The 17987-nt window shown below is 57.5% G+C and overlaps 1 protein-coding gene across 7 annotated transcripts in view; it reads right to left on the bottom strand.

Annotated features, from left to right (window-relative positions):
* RBFOX3 (RNA binding fox-1 homolog 3) overlaps positions 1-17987 on the bottom strand; it is a 434946-nt gene that overhangs the window by 286250 nt on the left and 130709 nt on the right. For 5 of the 7 annotated variants that reach the window (XM_036910467.2, XM_036910466.2, XM_036910465.2 and 2 more), the window contains one exon: positions 3544-3676. The gene's annotated coding sequence lies outside the window, so the exon portion shown is untranslated. Of the gene's footprint in view, positions 1-3543; positions 3677-16530; positions 16619-17987 lie in introns of all 7 variants that reach the window. The other 2 variants (XM_057501765.1, XM_057501766.1) reach the window with 1 other exon arrangement.

Genomic DNA, 17987 nt, shown 5'->3' on the forward strand with positions numbered 1-17987 from the left:
AAACTGAATCCGTATTTAGAGGGAGAGCTTTAGAATGGGGTCTGGTTTACGGGACCCTTCCAAGGTGGAGGGACGGGGCTGGGCTGGGGCAACAGCCTGGGGAGAAACAGCTTTTCCCCCGCGTGCCCACCTCCAGCCGCCCCCCTCCCAGCCAGGTCGCTTCTGCGGTGACAGGGAGCTACCCCAACTAGTCCTGCGTGCCAAGGGGACAGAGCAGCCGCTCCCGCCAGAGCAGGGCCCTCCGGCGGGTTCTCTCCCGGATCCCGAAGCCCTCCTCCTCCCAGTGCCGTTGCACTGCATGCGGGGCAATGAAGGCGTGCCCGACGGGAGCCCCAGCCCGCCCTCTGCCCCCCACCGTCACCCCACAAACCTCCACCCGCCGCCAGCTCCTCTGAGAGTCTGCCAGCAGAGCGCAGGCGCCCTCCCCCTGCACACCACTCAGTCATGGACAAGGCGAAGCTGACGGGCAAGCCTGATGCCTCTCCCAGACTCTTCCCATCTTTCCAGAAGTCCGAGCCCGAAGCGCTGCAGAGAGAATTTGGCAGCCCCCTCTGAAGCCTGCACCTGGGTCCCCTGGAGAAGAGTGGGGAGGAGCCGCTGGGCAGGGGTGCGCGCAGGTGGCCGGGGGCTGGCACCCCTGACCACTGAGCTGTCTCCCTTCCGAGACCCGCCACCACCAGCTGCCTGAAGTTGATGAACAGGCAACTGAGCTGGGCTTCCTCTGCAGGCTTCAGGCTGCCCAGGGCGACGGGGAAGCCGGGGTCCCCTGGCTTCCCTCTCCCCTTCACTCTGCCCCACTGGAAAGAAGACGACTCAAAAGGAAATTCCCTGTCCCCCAGTTTCAGAGCACTTCCTCAGAACCAACAAGGGGCTAGAGAGAGCATGAGAAGGGGCTCCAGGACGGAAGGAGCTTGCACCGGATCTGCTGAATCCCAGATTTCCCGGCTCACCAGCAGGGACCAGCTGGTCTGGTGCTCTCAGCTTTTACAACCCTAAGAATTTACCTTTTGTGGAGGACACACATTCATGGCCTCACAGAAAGGCCAGGCTGGGCCCCACAACCTCCCTCAAGGAAAAACACCTTCTGAGAGGTCACGGAGATGACCTACTGTCACCTGCTCTCAGGATGTCAACGCTCTGCTGCCCTTCCCCCAGGGGCAGAGCCACAGGCATCGCTTGGAACCAGGACCCTAGACTCAAGGGACAGTGTGTGACCACAGGTCAGCCCCAAACCACACATCCAGTTAGGGTGTTTCAGAGACCTGGCGAGGCTGGCAATCTTGGCACGTGCCACAATAAAGGGGCTTCAGAGGACAGCACCCTGTATTTATGGCAGCCCTGTGGGCTGTGGGGAGCCCTGGGAGGGAGGCTCAGAAGGTCGGTGGGACTGAGACCTTCTGAACGGTCCCGTGGCCCTGCTGCCATCCCAGTGCAGTCTGGTTATGGTCTTCCTTCCAGGCTCTCTAAGGGGTCCCCCTTGGTGAATGGGGTGAGTCATTTCCAGTGGGAGGGTAGTCATTTAAAATGCTTGTCTCAAAGGTGCCCCCACCCCTTCCTCATCCTGGGCCCACCGCATGACTGCCCCTCTCTGGACAAAAGCAACCCCCTCCCCAGTCCCTGCTTCCGCCCTGACCTCCAGCCTCTATCTATTCCCCATTCAAGGCAATGCCATCATCATACAACTCACACTGGGTCATTCAGTCCCTTGCTGAGCGCCCTCCAGTGGCTCCCACCATCCTTAAGCCAGATCCAAAATCCTTACCCTGTCCTAAAGGCTTCTGGAATTTGAGAGGCCACACTGCACCTCCCTCCGCCCTGACTCTGCACTCAACCCTGGCAGACAGCCTTCTCGCTACTCCGCTAACACGCCTATGAATCGCTGCCTCAGGGCCTTTGCACTTGCTGGATCACTCCCATCACAGCCCTTCTCACAGATCAGTTTCCAGGGCCTGCCACGACCACCCGGTGTGAACAGGCTCCATGCCCTGGGTCACCTCTGCCCGTTTCATTCTCCTCATGGCATATTGCTACCCAACATCATTCTAAAGATGTGTCCGTTCCCTCCATGCGCCCGCTGGAACACACCCTCCACCAGGGCAAGCACTGTCTTGTCCCCACTGAGTGGCCACGCCCAGGTACAGCTGGATGACTGAACACAGCCCAGTCACTGGACGGACCACCTCGCTGTAAGAAGGAAGCCCAAATGCCCTGGGGCAGAGTCAAGACCCTGTTCCATCGTGAAAAGACAGTAGGCGCAGCCTGCCTGGAGATGGCCGGCACCTCGTGTGGGATCCATCGGAACCGTGTGCTCAGCCCAGAGCGGGGTCAGTCAGCACACGAGCCGACTGCAGCGCTGGGGACCCGAGTCGCCCCTGCCCTGCTTTGACCGGCATGGACCACCTTCATGCAGCTTCCCAGCAGGAAGCGGGACCGCACCCGACTTCTCCCTGGTGTAATAGGGAAGCTGGTTTTGTCCCTGGTTTCTAGGAGGTAACCTCTAAAATCTATGGAACTCCCAAAGGTGATAATGTCTTTTATTATTTATAATGAGTCCCTCCTGGCTGCACCTGAGTTTATGCCGACCAGGAGGCTCATGGGGGGTCCTCAGATGGTTTCAGTGGAGGGGCACTGATCAGAGGGTCCAAATTTTCCCTCCCACCTCAGGGGAGGGGAGGAAGCTGAGCTCAGTTATGTGACCAATAAAACTCTGGACACCCAGAGGTCAGGGAGCCTTAGTTAGTGAACAAATGGGTGTGCTGGGAGGGTGACCCATCCTAACGCTCCAGGGTCAGATAATCACAGTCAGGACTTTCCCAGACCTGGTCCTTCGCACACCCCTTATCATAAAAACATACTGCAGTATAGGAAGCACTCTTTTAAGTTCTGAGGGTCGTTCTGGCCAGTCATCGAAACTAACGGTATTGTAGGAACCCTGAACTTATAGCCCGTCAGTCAGAGATTCAGGTGGCCCCTGACACTTGCATCTGGCATCGGAAGTGGGGCAGCCTTAGGCAGGATGGGCCCTAAGCCTGTGGGGTCCGCTGCTGACTCCAGGTGATGAGAGCCAGAGCCGAAGCTGGCACACGGGCTAGAGGGGGAAGCAGGGTGATCACTGGGTCCCTTCTGGATTCAGGTGAAGGCCCTGGAGCCGCTCACTGCGCTGCAAGAAATCTGGGCAGAACACAGAACCACACAGGGGAGGGTCAGAACTTGACCTTGGCCTCCGTGGCATGCTGTCCTGGCAGCAGACAGTGGACACCATGTTCTGTCCACCCTCCTTCCTAGGATAACAATTCTGCAGGCAGGCCAATGGATTTCCGAGCGAGCAGTCGCCCCTTCTGAGTCCCACCGTGTCCACGCACCTGCTGCTGCTCCCCATCTTACTCCCTGGAGCCACAAAAGACACCAGGACCTGCAGAAGCCAGAGCCAGTGGGACATCCCTGCCCTGCAAGCTCCTCATGTAGAATAAAAACACAGCATTCAGATGTTTCTCCACCACAGACGCAAGCTTGGGACGGTGTGGCAGGCGGAGGCAGCCTTACCTGGGAGCGGTGGGTGGGTCTGCGGGGCTGTAGTCGGCAGGCCCCAGGCGTTCTTCCTGGAACTTCCCTGGGGTGGAGGAGACAGCAAACACCAGCAGGAAAAGCCTCAGGGCCTCAGACACAGACTTTCAACCTGGAGGAAAAGGAAACATATTTGGTGTTTTAGAAGCAAATATCCATTTTTGGACATAAAACAAGCTTGGTGTTAATAGCCAAGAGAAGAGAGGGCAGCTTCAGAGCCAGTTGGTCACCACCAGGGCCAGCCCCTGGGGAACGAAGGGAACCCTATGGAAAACAAACCCACAGACCCCTACTGCCGCACGGCACGCAGGCCGCCTGGCTGCCCCCAGGGCCGCCCCTCTGCTGCTCTCCCCAGCCCCCTCGCAGTGCTGCCCTGACCCCACTGTGGTGCTTTGACCCCACTGTGCCGGTCTCACCCCCTCTTGTCTCACCCCAAGCTGTCACTTCCGGCCTCACCCAGTTTAGATCCCAGAACTCACTGCTGCACCCACTCCCAAAACTCCCTTGTCCCTCTCTTTTTAAAAGATCCCTTGGGTGGCGCCACTCCCTTGATGAATCCCTCCCACTGCAGGGAAAAGCGGGTGTGTGCTCTGATTCTCCCAGGGCAGCGGCCATATGCTTGGGGGGGGTGGGGCTGGGGAGACGAGGGGGCCTGGAGGAGGAGGCTCCAGGGGATGACCTGAGGCGGGGAAGACAGGTCAGCAGGTTTGAGTCTTGATTGAATGCTTGATCCTCAGCAGCCAGCACCAAAGGGCAAGGGCTGCAATTCCTTGTGCACCAGACCTGTTGCAACAGGAGCAAGGTGGTCACGTGGGTGCTGCCCATCCAGGCACCGAGACTCGCATCCCGGTACCTAAGCCCCAAAACAGTGACAAAGTAATGGGCAAAGACAGGAGGGAGAGGGCAGTCCAGATATCCGACAGATGCCCCAGAATGCCTCCCATCTTGAAACGCAGGCCACCCTCTCTGGGGCAAATGCCTTGGCACACCCCACCCAGAGGGCAAGCCTGGGCCCTGACTCCGCTCAGCATCCCGGGAGCCATGCTCCCCCGGGAGAGCCGTTCTCTTTGCTGGGCAGTGCAGAGCCTGCTGCTGAGACCTGGAAGGGGTGGGGATGGCTAGCCTTTGCCCCTCTGGGGCAAGCCAGCCCCCTCCTGTGCCCCCTTGAGGCCGGCTGCAGGGCCCAGGGGAAGAGTGGGGCCAGGCCTAGTGGGAAGAGAGGATCTGCTCCCCCTCCCAGGCCGACGGCTCCATGCCATCAATTGCTGCGCTTCATTTGGTTTTCCTCCACCCAGGGCTGAATGTGAGATCATTTAACAGCTTGTCCCCACTGAACGGCACATTTCTCCCACCCCGCAGTGGGAGACCCCATCCATCACCCTCGGCACAGCCCCGCACCCTGTCGCAGGCTTTCCGGGCCACAGGCCTCACCTGGGCAGCGTCGCGCCTCCCTAGCTGCCAGCAGGAGGGAACAGGGCGGGAGGCACCGGGAGGCCTCCGGCAAGGCCTTTCTCAAGGGCCCGAGGGCAGCCCCGGGACCAGGGAGAAGGGAAGAGCAGAAGGCGCAGGACTCACGCTGTGCGGCAGGCCCACATCTGCCCAGCACCTGGGCCCAGGGTCAAGGCCACAGCCTGCCGTCCTGGGCTCTGAGTGCCCCCCTGTGGTTCAGGGAACTGTGCCTCCCTCCTTCTCCAAACCACATTTGTTATGCCCCACCCTGTGCCAAGCAGCAAAGCTCCGTGCCAGGTGCCCACGGTTCCAGCCTTTGCCAGGGCACTGCCGGGGGTAGGAGGCAGGCAGGGAGCCTCCAACTGCTGACCTTCAATTTCCAAGGCCTCCTCGCCCCTCCCACTGACAGAGGGGTGGGTGGGGAACTCTGAGCCCCGTCCCACACCCCATCCCCACACACTCCAAAACCCCAGGTCAGAGCAGCACCAGGGCTCACTGTGGGGGCTCTTCCCTGCCCCTGCTACCTGTTTCTTCAGGGTCCAATCCCCTTGCTTTAGTTTGGGGGGAATCTCAGAACGATTTCTGGGATCAAATGGGTGGCTGGATACGGGTGGCATGGAGATCAGAAAGACGTGATACTGATGGAGGGCTTGGAGCTGGAAAGTGCCAGGCATGGCGCTGCTGAGGGCAAGCATAGAGCACTGGATGGAAGGGCCTCAGAAGGACCCACAGAGCCGGTGCCCCCCTCCGCCCCCAGAACTCAGTTGCCAAGTCAGTCCCACGGCCCCTGGCCCAGGCAGGCCACCCCTGCCCGCTGCTGAGCACCGGGCTCTCCTCCCATGGGGCCTGCAGGTGGGGGGCTGCCTTTGGTGCCCTGGCCCCAGAAGGCCTCCTGTTGGATTCTCGCCGTCAGGCAGGAGATGAAAACAAACGCCTAGACCTCTAAAATATCTTCTGCAAAAAATACACCGACACAAACGGGCACAACCCAGCGGAGGCCCCTGCTAGATCAGACCCGTGTGAGCAAAAAGGTCCTCCAGCCACCCTCACAGCCTGCGAGCTATAGGCAGGCAGCCGCTGCACCCCACCAAGGGCCGGGTACCCTGCCCACTAGGGGGTGGCCTCTGCTGCCTCTGAGCTGCGCAGAGGTGTGGGTCCCGGAGGGAGGAGAGAGATGAAGGAGAGGAGAAGGGGGAGGCAGAGAGCCTGGCCCAGTTATCACAGAGACGGGGCTGCACGTAGTCCCAGGGGCACACCTGTGATGGTCTCCGCTCCCCCTCGTGCTACCAGCGCCCGGCACAGGGCTGGCACATAGCAGGGGCTCCGCCAGCGCCCATGAAATGAACAATGAAAAGCAGCAGCAGGCAGGTCTGGGAGCAGAATGCAGCTGAGCAATGTTTTTATGAAAGTTCCTGGCCTCCCTGAAAACCAGCAGGTGGAATCAGTCATTCGTTTGGGTCTGTCAGCAGGACGATCCCTGACGCCCAGAGGTGGGAGTGAGGTAGAATGGCCTCCACATTCCCCCAGGCGCCCACCGAAGGCCCCTCACACCACAGCTCCTCACGCAGGGAGAGGCCCAGCAGCAAAGCAACTTTGTGGATTGTTTTCCAAATCTCCAAAGAAAAGGCACTTTTGAATCTCAGAACCTGAAGGCAAGTGGAAGGCCTTGTGGTCCTTTATAAATTAAGGGTCATCTGCGGAAGTGGCTCTGTTTATAGGGTTGAAGATGAGGCAACACAGAGAAGCAGAGGCCACCTGCTGGAGCCCTCATTTTGCGCCCCCTCCCCAGGGCCTGATGCTCCCAACGAGGTTTGGGAGCTAAGTGGCGCCCCCTCTGGGCAGATGCTGCCCTGCAAGGCAGGATCTGAGTTCCAGAGTCAGTCCCGGGACTGTTCTGTACAGCCTGCTGACCATAGGTAACACTTCTGTGTTGTATATTTGCAGGCTGGTAAGGGAAGAGATGTTAAAAGTTCTTGTCACCAAGAAAAAGGAATGTAGTTATGTGAGTGTAACTATGTTAGCTACAGTTGTGGCACAGTACACACATGCGTTAATCAGGTGTGCACCTTAAACCAATGCAAAGTTACACGTCGATTAGAGCTCAGAAACACTGGGGAAAGAGTAATGCCAAGAATTTGGTCCTTCTTTCAAAAACCATCAAAGAATCCAAGCCGAATGGAGCCATTCACCCACCCACACAGGATGCCTGGGACCCGGAGCCCTCAGCAACTGGCCCACTTCGAGGTTCAGCGAGGCACTGTCTCCTTTCCTTATTTTCCTCTGAAACAGCCCCTTCCCCCGTGTCCCGCCAGTCCCCCCCGACCCCACCTCAGGATGCTGGTGTTCCCGCCACTTCTCATCTCCCCGGTTCCTTCTCAGTCCACGCTTCCCTCCAAACTGAAGCTAATGATCTAAGCCAGAGCCTGACATGCAACTCAAGCGAAGCCAGCAAAACTCGCTATTTCTTTAACCAAGAGAAGAACAGCATGTGCCACTTCGGTTCAGTAGTAAAGATTTCAGGGAATATGTAATCTGCTGAATAAATGAGCCTCCTCCTCCCATTTTTAAACCACTCTTGTGAAACCAGCTTCGTTCCTGACTCCCCCCGTGCCTTATGAGTCTTGTCTCCAGCAAAAATGATGTGGGTTTTATTATTCTGGCATCCGGTGGGAGTCTGTGACAATTTCACTGCAGCGGCGCGGCTGCGGCTGGGGCTTTTTTTAATACCAGTGTGTTTTAATGACACAGTACACCTTCAGGTATTGTTGAAATGTTACACTATTCAACAGACCCAACGGGGATGGGAAGGGCCTTATGTAATTTATGTGTCCTCAGCTCTGTGGTTAAAGCTTGTGAAACGGAGGGATGTAATTTGGGAAGTAATTTTCCCCAAGGTCGGGGAAAGCAGTTTCTGGAGGAAAAGCTGTGTGACCCTCGTGACAGCGGGGCTCAAACTAGGGGCCCAGAACTCCTGACATGAGGCTGGGACCGTGGCCAAGGGGCTCCAGGCCCCAAAGCTGTGAAACAGAAATGTTCCCAAGACACAAGAGAACTCCAGCCGTCCACGGCTGGGCGGGCTGCGTGGGCTCCACGGCATGACGAGACAGAGTTGCCAAGCACATAATCCAAAGCCACTTGTGAGCCTTTCTGCCGCTTCCCCGACCGAATCATCCTGGCTCCCCGCATCCAGGAAGCAATGAGCGGGACTCTGGAATGGCCAAGCAGGCCTGCTTCAGACACTCAGGGAACTCAGGCCATCAAGTTGCCGCGTCCTGGCCCTTCCAGAAAGCACCATTCCTGCACTGAATGTCCCTCAAATTCTGCGCTAGGTGCTGGGGACACAGAAAAGACTACCGCACGGACGTGTCACAAGGGGTTTGCAGCACACGCTCGCGTCCTGCACCTGCCCCCCCACACACACACACAGCCCCACATTGTTCCAGGGCTGGTCTGTGACCAGAATGCAGAAGTGATGGCACATCAAATAAATCTGAGATCAGGTCATGAAAGAGAATGTGACTCTGCCTCACTCACGTGGGAAGCTGGCCATCACGTCAGGGGGACGCGACAATCGAGCAGCTGTGCAGAGAGGCTCACATCCTAGGACCTGGGGCCTTCCCCCGGCAGCTGACATGCTGGCTGCAGCCTCACAGGAGACCCCAAGCTAAAAGCAACCAGCAGAGCCACTCCCGGCTCCTGGCCCCAAGGTACTGTGAGCTAATAAACGACTGTTGTTGGAAGCCACTGAGTTTTGGTGTAAAATTTGATGAAATTTGGCTATTACAGAACAATAGATAACTAATACAGGGATATCAAAAATATAAATATAAACAGTGGCTGAATCCACAGGCAGGGATGAAACACCAAATAAGAAGAGGGCCATCATATGCCTCGAAGAGGCCCAGCAGGACCAAACTTTTAAGGGACCCGGTTGTCCCCTGCCCCTGTCACTTGCTGCTTCCTTGTGAGACCGCCAGACCCAGCTCCCCTCCTCCTCAAGTGAGAATCTGATGCCGGGCACCCCCCGAGCACCCCACTTCCCTGGTGGCTCTCCATCATTGCTTCCCAAGGTCTCCTTTGTAGCACCTGTTGCTAATTGTAATTATATTTTAAGTTGTTTATTTACTCATCCATGGTCTGGAGGGCGGGAAAACACCCTTGTCCCACACTGCAAACCCAGTGCCTGACACACAGGCACCCCTCAGGGGTACTCCAGGCCAGCACAAGGAAGTCTCCCAATAGGGGGGTCCGATGAATGCTTTGGTTTCCCAGGGCAGCCTCCCCACGGAAGTTATGCTTCCACTGTTCTGTAATCTGTTAAGGCTGCAGCGGCCTTGGGTCTAAACACAGCATACACACCTCAATTAAAAATATTTGATTGTTACAAAATGCTAATTGCCAGAGCTTCCAGCAAGTCACAATCACTGACCACAGATCACCATGCCAAATATAATAATGAAAAAGTGAAATATTACAGGAACCGCCAAAATGTGACACAGAGACAACCAAGTGAGCAAATGCCGCTGGGAAAGGACGCTGATGGACATGTTCAGCGCTGGGGGCCACAAACCCCCCATCTGTAAGATCACAGTACCAGCAAAGTGCGATGACACAAAGCACCGTGAAAAGAGGCCGGCTGGTGCAGCAACCCTGCTGCCTAGGCCCCAGCTGGCTGTCCACAGAGCGGGCTCTGCCTACAGCAGGGGCCAGCACGGTCCCCCAGTTTATCCCCACACTTGCTTCCCTGGGCATTATGCACGGCCCCACGCCCAGGAAGGAGTTGAAGCCCACTCCTCACACTCCAATCCCTTCCTTCTGCCTTCTGTGGGTATCCTTGCTGGCCTGGGACACCAGCTCAGAGAGGTGCCCCTGGGCAAGGCCGGGGAGAAGAACTACCCCGGGCCAGGATGGGGCTTGGGGACAAGGACTCCTAGTTGGTTTTCTCTGCTGGCATAGCAAGGCCATAGTGAAGCCCACCCTGAAGGTGTGATGGGAGGAGGACATGGGCACTGGCTGGCAGGGAGGCACAGAGACGTGGAGGTGGGACACAAGGAGGCCATGGGAATGCAGGGGCCTCAGGAGTCTCAGGGATGAGGGGTGCAGGGAGGTGCAGAAGCAGGCACTGGAGACATGGGAAGAAGAGAGGACACGGGGATGGGCAAGGAGGTGGGGAGGGACACAAGGGCTGAGACACCTGCAGACAGTGCACTGGGTTAAGGGAGGGGAGGGAGGGTAGGGGAATGGGGGGCTGGGCCCCTGGTGCTCCCAGGCCACGCAGCCTGGCCTGGGCAGATAGCACAGCACGCCGGCTCGGAAGCTCTTTCCACTTATCTCAGCCCCGCCAGGTACCAGGTATCCGCGCAGTGGAAACATGGCATCCGGTAATAGGATTTTGATGTTGAACAGCCAACGTTTTCTCCAAGACTGGCTTTACATTACAAATGGAAGGGACTGTGACCTTAACAGGATTCTAACTTTCGGACAGTGGAGAGACATGGAGAGGGTGTGAACAGAGAGCCCGAGTCCTTCTCCCCAGAGCCCGTAGCACCTGCCTGGGCGGCGGCCTGGGACTGGCATATCAGGGCTGGCCCGCTGATGGGGCCAGGGGAGCCCAGAGGGGGCGCTGTCGCCTCTGCTCATAAAAGCCAGTGGGCCTGGGTGGAAACACTTTCCTTACCTCGCTTTGCAGAGACATGAATGGCCGCCTCCCTGCAAGGCCCCTTTTGGACCTGGAGTCCCCAGGCCTGGGCCGGGCCCAAGGCCTCCACCTCTGCTGCACACTCACAGGTCTGCCCACAGCTGACGTATCTCCTGGAAGGCTTTTCAGATGCTGCCCTCCTGGGGCTGGCTGCACAGTGCACAGTGACCCACTTTTAAAATACATATTCCAGCTTCTGTAACAACACTTCCTTGGTACAAACATCCCAAGAGAATTCCACAGAGGCCCTGCTCTGGGAGAATTCCCATGCCAGGAGAAAGCTGCCCCAGCCCTGGCATGGGCACCCGTCCTCAGCTGTCCCCACCCCTGTGCCTACCTCCCTGAGCACAGGAGGCCAACAGGGACCGAACACAGTGAAGGGGCTGAGACAGAAGCAGCACACAGGGGGATTTCTCACCGAATGTGCTAGTAATCCTGCCCAGGGCAAGGTGTCCTGTCTGTCTTTTCTTGACAACCCAGGGCACAGAGATGCCCACCTCTGAGCTCCCATGTATGGTCTCAAATGTTCACAAGACTGTCACATGAATGCAGAATGCCTACCTGCCCTGCTCGGGTCTGGGAACTATTGAGGACAGCACCTGCCACGAGATGGACATGGACATTCACTGTGTGACCTGAGGGCGACCTGCATGGAGGCAGGGGATGAGCCAGTGGTCATGCCAGTCTCTGACTCCTCCCTGGCTGGCTGCCCCATTGCTGCCCCCTCCAGCCCCTCCGTCCACTCGAAGGAGCTGGGCCCTCGTGGGCCTGCACTGGCTGAGGCCATCCTGAGAGCCCTGCTACGGCTGGACTCGCCTGCCTGCATCGCAACGCCCCAGCCCCTGCTGAACCGAGGAAGTTTTTGGAAAGATGGAGGTGCCCTGTCTCCATTTAGATGATGTTTATATAGGTGTACACACTCGTCAGAACTCCCTCTACTGTACCAAGACCGATACATTTCATAGTACGGGAACTGCTCTCATTTTTAATCTTTAAAATGTCACCTGCGGACCGAGCCTGGATCTTGAGTCAAAGCCACTCTCCCAGACCCCCGAGGCTATGCTGGGCTGCAGAGCCTCGTGACTGTCCAGGGTCAGGGACAGGAGCTGATCCGTGCGTCTGGGAAGAGGCAATAATCAACATGACGAGAGTGCAGCTGCCCTACGCATGGGGCTGAGACCTGCCCCAGGGGCTTCCACCAGCAGCAGCAGGAAGGTGCTGCCGCCAGCATCAAGGCTTCAGGCTGGACCTTTGCTCACCAGCAATCTTGCTGTGAGAAGAGAAGGGAAGAGATGTGGCCACACAGGAAAGTGTCCTCAGCCGAGGCCCCACACTAGCCACCTTGCCGCATGGAGCTGGGCCCAGAATCCCCACCTGGCCTCTTCTGGTCAGTACCAGCCAGGGACGGCCCCACCGCACACAGGTCGGCACCAGGAGGGGTGCACACCCTACACCCAGGGCTGGGGGTGCTGAGAGGTGCGGCTTATGGAGCAATTCTGGGGGCATGACTTCAGCGGCTCCCCCTCCCCTCCGGAGCACAGTGGGCACCCCATCAGCAACCAGGCAAACACCCAGAGTCTGCCCAAGACCTCCCCAGGTTTAGAGGCAGCTGCAGGGCTGCAGAGGCCTCCCCTCTCCCTCCAGCAGCAGCAAGGCCCTGGTCTCAGACAGGCCTCCCTGGAGGTGGCAGACAGGGTGGCTGATGTGCAAGAGGGCTCGGGGGCCCCAGTCAGAGCAGCTGTCAGTGCTGAGGGGCATGATGGGAAGCAAGGGCCACCCAAGCCACCTTCTCCCTCCCAATCTGCTTCCCTGGCAAGAGGCTCTTCTGCCCACGCCTGCCCTGTCTTCTGGGTGGGAAACACACCCACACCTGTCAGAGAGGAGACCTCTGTACAAAAGCTCAGGTGACTGGCAGCCCACTATGGCCTCCATCTGCTGTCCCTGAGAGACCCTGGCCATGACCCCTGCCTTCTGGGACCTCATTTCCCTTCTGAGCCCCTGGGAGTGGCGTTCTCACGATCCAGCAGATGAGTTTTGGCTTGGGTGGAGCTCTGCAAAGAAGGGGAGAAGCCGGCAGGCCAGGGGCAGCACCACGGCTCGGTGGACCCAGGAGTGCACACCACCAGGGGCCAGGGGCACCGGGGCATGGGCTGCACTGTCTGCCATCCAGCCGTCTATCTGTCCCTCCACCCATCCGTTCTTCCACCCACCCACACACTCAGCCACCCATCCATCCACCATCCATCCATCCAACCACCCGTCCATTCACCCACTCACAAAGTAGCCCCGGTGAGGGGAGGAGCAGGCTCAGAGCAGGGCGGGGGCAGGACCACAGAGACCGAGGGGTGGGGCTTGGCAGTCGGCTGAAGATGGACCGACATCCCGGCCGCCCTCTCTCAGCCTCAGCGGGCTCATCTATTAAGTGGGATAATAACTCTCTCATTGAGTCACTATAAAAAAACAAATAATCTCGTGTACAGAATGCTTACTTAGTGACTGGTCCCCGGTAAACACCTAGCGGACGCCCTCCTCACCAGCTGGGCTGGCATACACCAGGGACTCTATTCCTCCCTAGCCTCGTATGTACCCTTTGTGACTTTGCAGTGGTTCCTACTGAAGAGGTGGAGTCTTTTCTCCACCCCATGGTAGGCTAGGCTCAGTCACAGGACTCATCTGGTCAGTAGAACGAGGTGCAAAGATGTGAGCCCTTTCCAAGCCTAGGCTGCAGGAAGCCTTGCATGTTTCCACGTGTCCCATGCCTTTGCCTCTGCCATGGTTGGGCCCTGGTCCCAGGACGGGGATGAAAGATACATGGAGCAGGGCTGCCCCCACTCAGCCCAGCAGGGGCAGAGCCACTGAGTCAATCTGCAGACCCACAGTCCAGCCTGATCAGCTGACTCCCAACTGACCAGACTTGTGAGCAAAAAGGGAAATGAGTGCTGTTTTAAGTACCTGATTGTGCAGGCAGTTTGTTACACCACAATAGCTAAATGATATACTTTTCCCCTTCAATTTCCCGATCCCCCTTCTCCTTTAGAGCAAAAGACACCATGTGATCTCCAGACAAAACGAGAAAAGGACAGACTTCGCAAGCAGATCACACAAAGCCTCAGCCCCCGGCCTACAGCCCCTGCTTCCTTCTCAGAAACAGGAGGCGACATCACAGCCCGGGAGGAAGGACCACAGAGGGACGTCCAGCAGGCAGTCCGCAGCCTGCAAACGCGGGTGCCGGGGCTGGGATTTGTCCTTCTGTCTGTCTGCCTATCTATATCTGTCTGTCTGTGTGCTCTTAAATCAGGGTAAGCAATTTCCAGAATCCCCAGGAAGCGAGGAAGACTCAGCTGCGCCGCGGCAGCAGCTGCTGGGCGGCGATGAGACTGGCGGAGGGCGCCGCGGCTCCTCCCCGCAGGCGCGTTAGGGGTTCCCGCAGCGCCCTCGCCCGTACATCACTTCCCATTCAGGCCCGCTGCTAGGGGCTCCAAGGTCGATTTTCCAGTTATGACAACAGAAACTAAAATTGGGTCAAACCTAAAAGGTATTATCTTCCTCGGAGCCGCACAGGAGCAGTAGACCCGGGCCCCTGAGCTACTCTGCGGGCAGAGGTGCCAGGAGGTGGGTGGGCTCAGGCCGCTGCCACGCCTCCACCTGGCTCGTCATCTGGCTGATCATGGAAGATTCTGGCCACACTGCCTGCGCATCTGAAGCGCTTGGAACCTTCTTCTTGCTGGTGGAACGCTCACAGCTACCGAAGAATAGAGTTGCCCGGCAGCTCCGGGAACTAGATCCTCTCCGGAAGGCGGCTCTTACTGCAGAGCCCCTCCGGGCCGACCTCTCCTGGTCATCACAGACAGCTGCGAGTTTGAACCTCTACGTGCTGAGGGGCTAAGGATTCGCTCCAGCTCAGCCCCCTCCCTCCATGGAATCCTAGCATTTAGCTGTCGTAGACACAATACCAATACCATGAATTTGCATAACATGCCCTTCTCCTTGTAAATTATTGATTCGTATTCCATGCGCACGCACACAGCCCGCCTGGAACCCATCCTTCAATGCCCCACTGTCAACAGGCTTCAAATTGGACCCATCAACTCAGGCCATACAGTATTTATAAACTGACCTGTCCCATCACGTGGAGTTATTCTTAGAAACCACCCTGCCTCATCTCAAGGGACGGGGAGAGGAAACACAGAGAGACACTTACAGAAAGGTTTTCTTCCTCAACTATCTTGTTTTCTGCTTATGTGATGGTCATTATTAAAATGCTGGGTGGGTTTGCTGGCAAAGCTGTGCATGAGCCAGTGTCACCGAGTGGGGGTGAAGTGGGCAGGGCCAGGGGAGGTCAGAGACCCAGGGTGATCGTCTCCATCCACGGGCCCTGTGACTACCAGGCATGCCTAGTGAGCCTGGATGATTGGCCTTGGGGTTTCCATCTGTGAAATGGAGCTAATAGAGCCCGTCTCCAGGATAAGGGAGAATGGAGTGAGGTTGGCCACAGGAAAGGGCTCCAAAAACATTAGACTGCATTCTGACAGCTGCTGCACCACAGCTGAACCAGTGAAGTAAGCCCGTCACAAAAGGACAAAGCCTGCAGGACTCCACTTAGGTGAGGACCTAGAGCCACCAGATTCAGAGACAGAAAGAAGGGTGGGCGCCCCGGGCCGGGGGGAGGGGGAGGGAGATAGCGTTTAATGGGGCAGAGCTTCAGCCTGGGACAGCGAAGTCCTGGAGACGGGCGGTGGGGTGGCTGCACAACAGTGTGACTGTGCCTAATGCCACCAAACTGGACACTTACAATGGTTAAGAAGGTAAATTCTGTTACGCGTATTCTACCACAATAATGTTTAACTACTATGAAAACGCAAAGTGCTATTATAATGATCCATCTGTAGCCCCGAAAAGAAAGTCGTTTTTTATGAACATTCATCTCATGCTTCCACCCTTCCACCCAACAGCTGCTGGGGCCGTGGGGTCTCTGCTGCCCAAACAGCTCAAATCTTGACTTTGAACTGGAGAAAAACAAAATTGTGTTCTTTTGTGTTTATTCCTGCCTCTGCCACGACTGGCTTGTGCCTGAAAAACATGGGTTTCTGCTCCTTTGCAAGGAACACTGACGGGGCCAGTCCATCCAGCTCCCTGTCCACTCGGATCCAGGCAGGCCTCCGAGAAAGGAAACCTGGCCACCCCCACCCCCGCGGGCGTTTCACAGCGATTTCTTTGAAAGTCCTTCCAGTAAAGAGCAAACGAACCAGGCCCCCTTGCCTGTGAACTGGCGTAGGCCCGTGAGTGTGTCTGCCAACTCCAGCTGTGGGTCTGATGAAATACCATGTGAGCCTCATGCACAATAGCCCCTGCTTAAAAAAATTTACAAGAAATGAGCGCAAGAGATTTTTATGATTTTTCATTTAACACAATATATTCAAACTAGTATTGTTTCAACACGCAAGCCTATAAAAATGATCAGTGAGGGATTTTGCATTCTTGTCCTGCATTCAGTGCTGGGACCCAGTGTGCATTTAACATGGACAGCACACCTCAGCTGGAACCCACCACATTTCCAGGGCCCAATAGCCACGTTTATGGGATCCAGAGAGCCATGGGGTTCAAGAGGAGGCTCCTGGACCAGGACAGGGACTCAAAACCCAGAGAAAGGGTCCAGCAGGGCTCTTTGCTCACCATGCCCACTCACACACACCAGCCTGCATGACTTCAAAGAGGAAAGGAACCCCCTGCCCGCTGGGCCCCTCACCTTGAGCCCCTGAGTGCCTCTGACAGCGCTCCTAGAACTGGGCACTGGGGAAGGTGTCCAACCCTGCACTCACCTGCAGCCACCCCATCAGGGCTGCCTGTGTGTGCAATAATGGCTAGGTCACTTGAGCTTTCATGGCAGCACATGGCCAATACCAGAACCTGCAGGGGGGACACAAGAGGGAACCATACCATGCTGAGCCACTTCCAGTATACATGTAAAAGTCCAGCTCCTCCCTTGCCGAGACAGAGCAGCCGCCAGAGAGGATCCCCAGAGCGAGTGCAGACCTCCTGCTGTCAATGTGGTGCACGTTGCTAGCACACTGGTTTCCTGTGGCTGGGCCCACAAATGACCACAAGTGGGGTGGCTCAAAACAGCAGCAGCCTGTTCTCTCATAGAGGCCAGAAGTCCAAAGGCAGCTTTGCGGGGCTGGGGTCCAGGCACGGAGGGGCCACGCTCCCCCTGAGGTTCCAGGCAGGAGTCCACTGCCTGCTTCTCCCAGCTCCTGGGGGCTCCAGGAGTGCCTCATCTCTCCAGTGTCTGCCTCTGTCATCACAGGGCCTCCACGTCTGCCGTGAATGTGACACAGCAGAAGTTGAGTTCTGTGACTGCATTTTGGGTGCACCTCGTGAAACCCTTAATCTCATCTCCGGGGTCTGTTTTTGTCACAGAAACTGACATTCACAGATTCTAGAGGTTAGGCCCTGGGAAGCCTTTAGGGCCCAGCATTCAGCCAACTGCACACATACACCTGAAACGTACTCGGATGCGTGTGGGGAGTGGGCTAGGTCAGATCAGATGAGATCGGATTCGACGGATTCCTTCCCTGGTGACAAAGCTGGCCATGTGCCATACGGATAAGGCCAGCACCGCCCGGTGAGGGCTGCCCCCAAAGGGGAGGCACCACCGGCCAGGCGGCTGCTGCCCAGCGTGCCCGCAGCTCAGGCAGCCGAGACCAGGGTGGGCAGGGAGGTTCAATTTACGTGCGGAGAGCCACCCCAAAGTTGTTGTTTGAGGGGGGCACCACCAGGGAGCCCAGTGTTTTCAGCCGTCAGCACCCCTTCCGTGGAGGGTCTGCAGAAGGCCCTTTGTAGGTGCCACCACGTTCCCTGCCCTTGACACTTACCGCTGGCCCAATCCCCAGGGCCAGCGCCTGCTGGGGTCAATGTCTGTCTGCCAGGGTCTGAAATCCGCCGGGAATCATACCCCCCAGAGCACCCTACCAATGGCAGAGGCGGGGTACAAATACCCAAGCCCCCTCCGCCCCTTGGTGGGAAGACCCTAGGGGGCACATGCACACTGGCCCCCCGAGTCCCAGTGGATAAGCTCGGGGGCCCTCAGCACCACAGGCTGCAGCTTCCGGTCCTGCTGCCCGTTGGCCTTGCCCTCATCAGTGCCTGTCCTTGAATACTTCTCTCGGGGAGTCCAGGCTGAGACACGGGCGCTGCCAGGACTCCATGGCTCAGAACCCGGGAAGCAGGGGTGAGCTAGCCCGGAGGCGAGTGGGGCTAAGTGGGCGGGAGGCGCTGC

This window comes from Manis pentadactyla, chromosome 4 (genome assembly GCF_030020395.1).
Source record: "Manis pentadactyla isolate mManPen7 chromosome 4, mManPen7.hap1, whole genome shotgun sequence".
NCBI lineage: Eukaryota > Metazoa > Chordata > Mammalia > Pholidota > Manidae > Manis > Manis pentadactyla.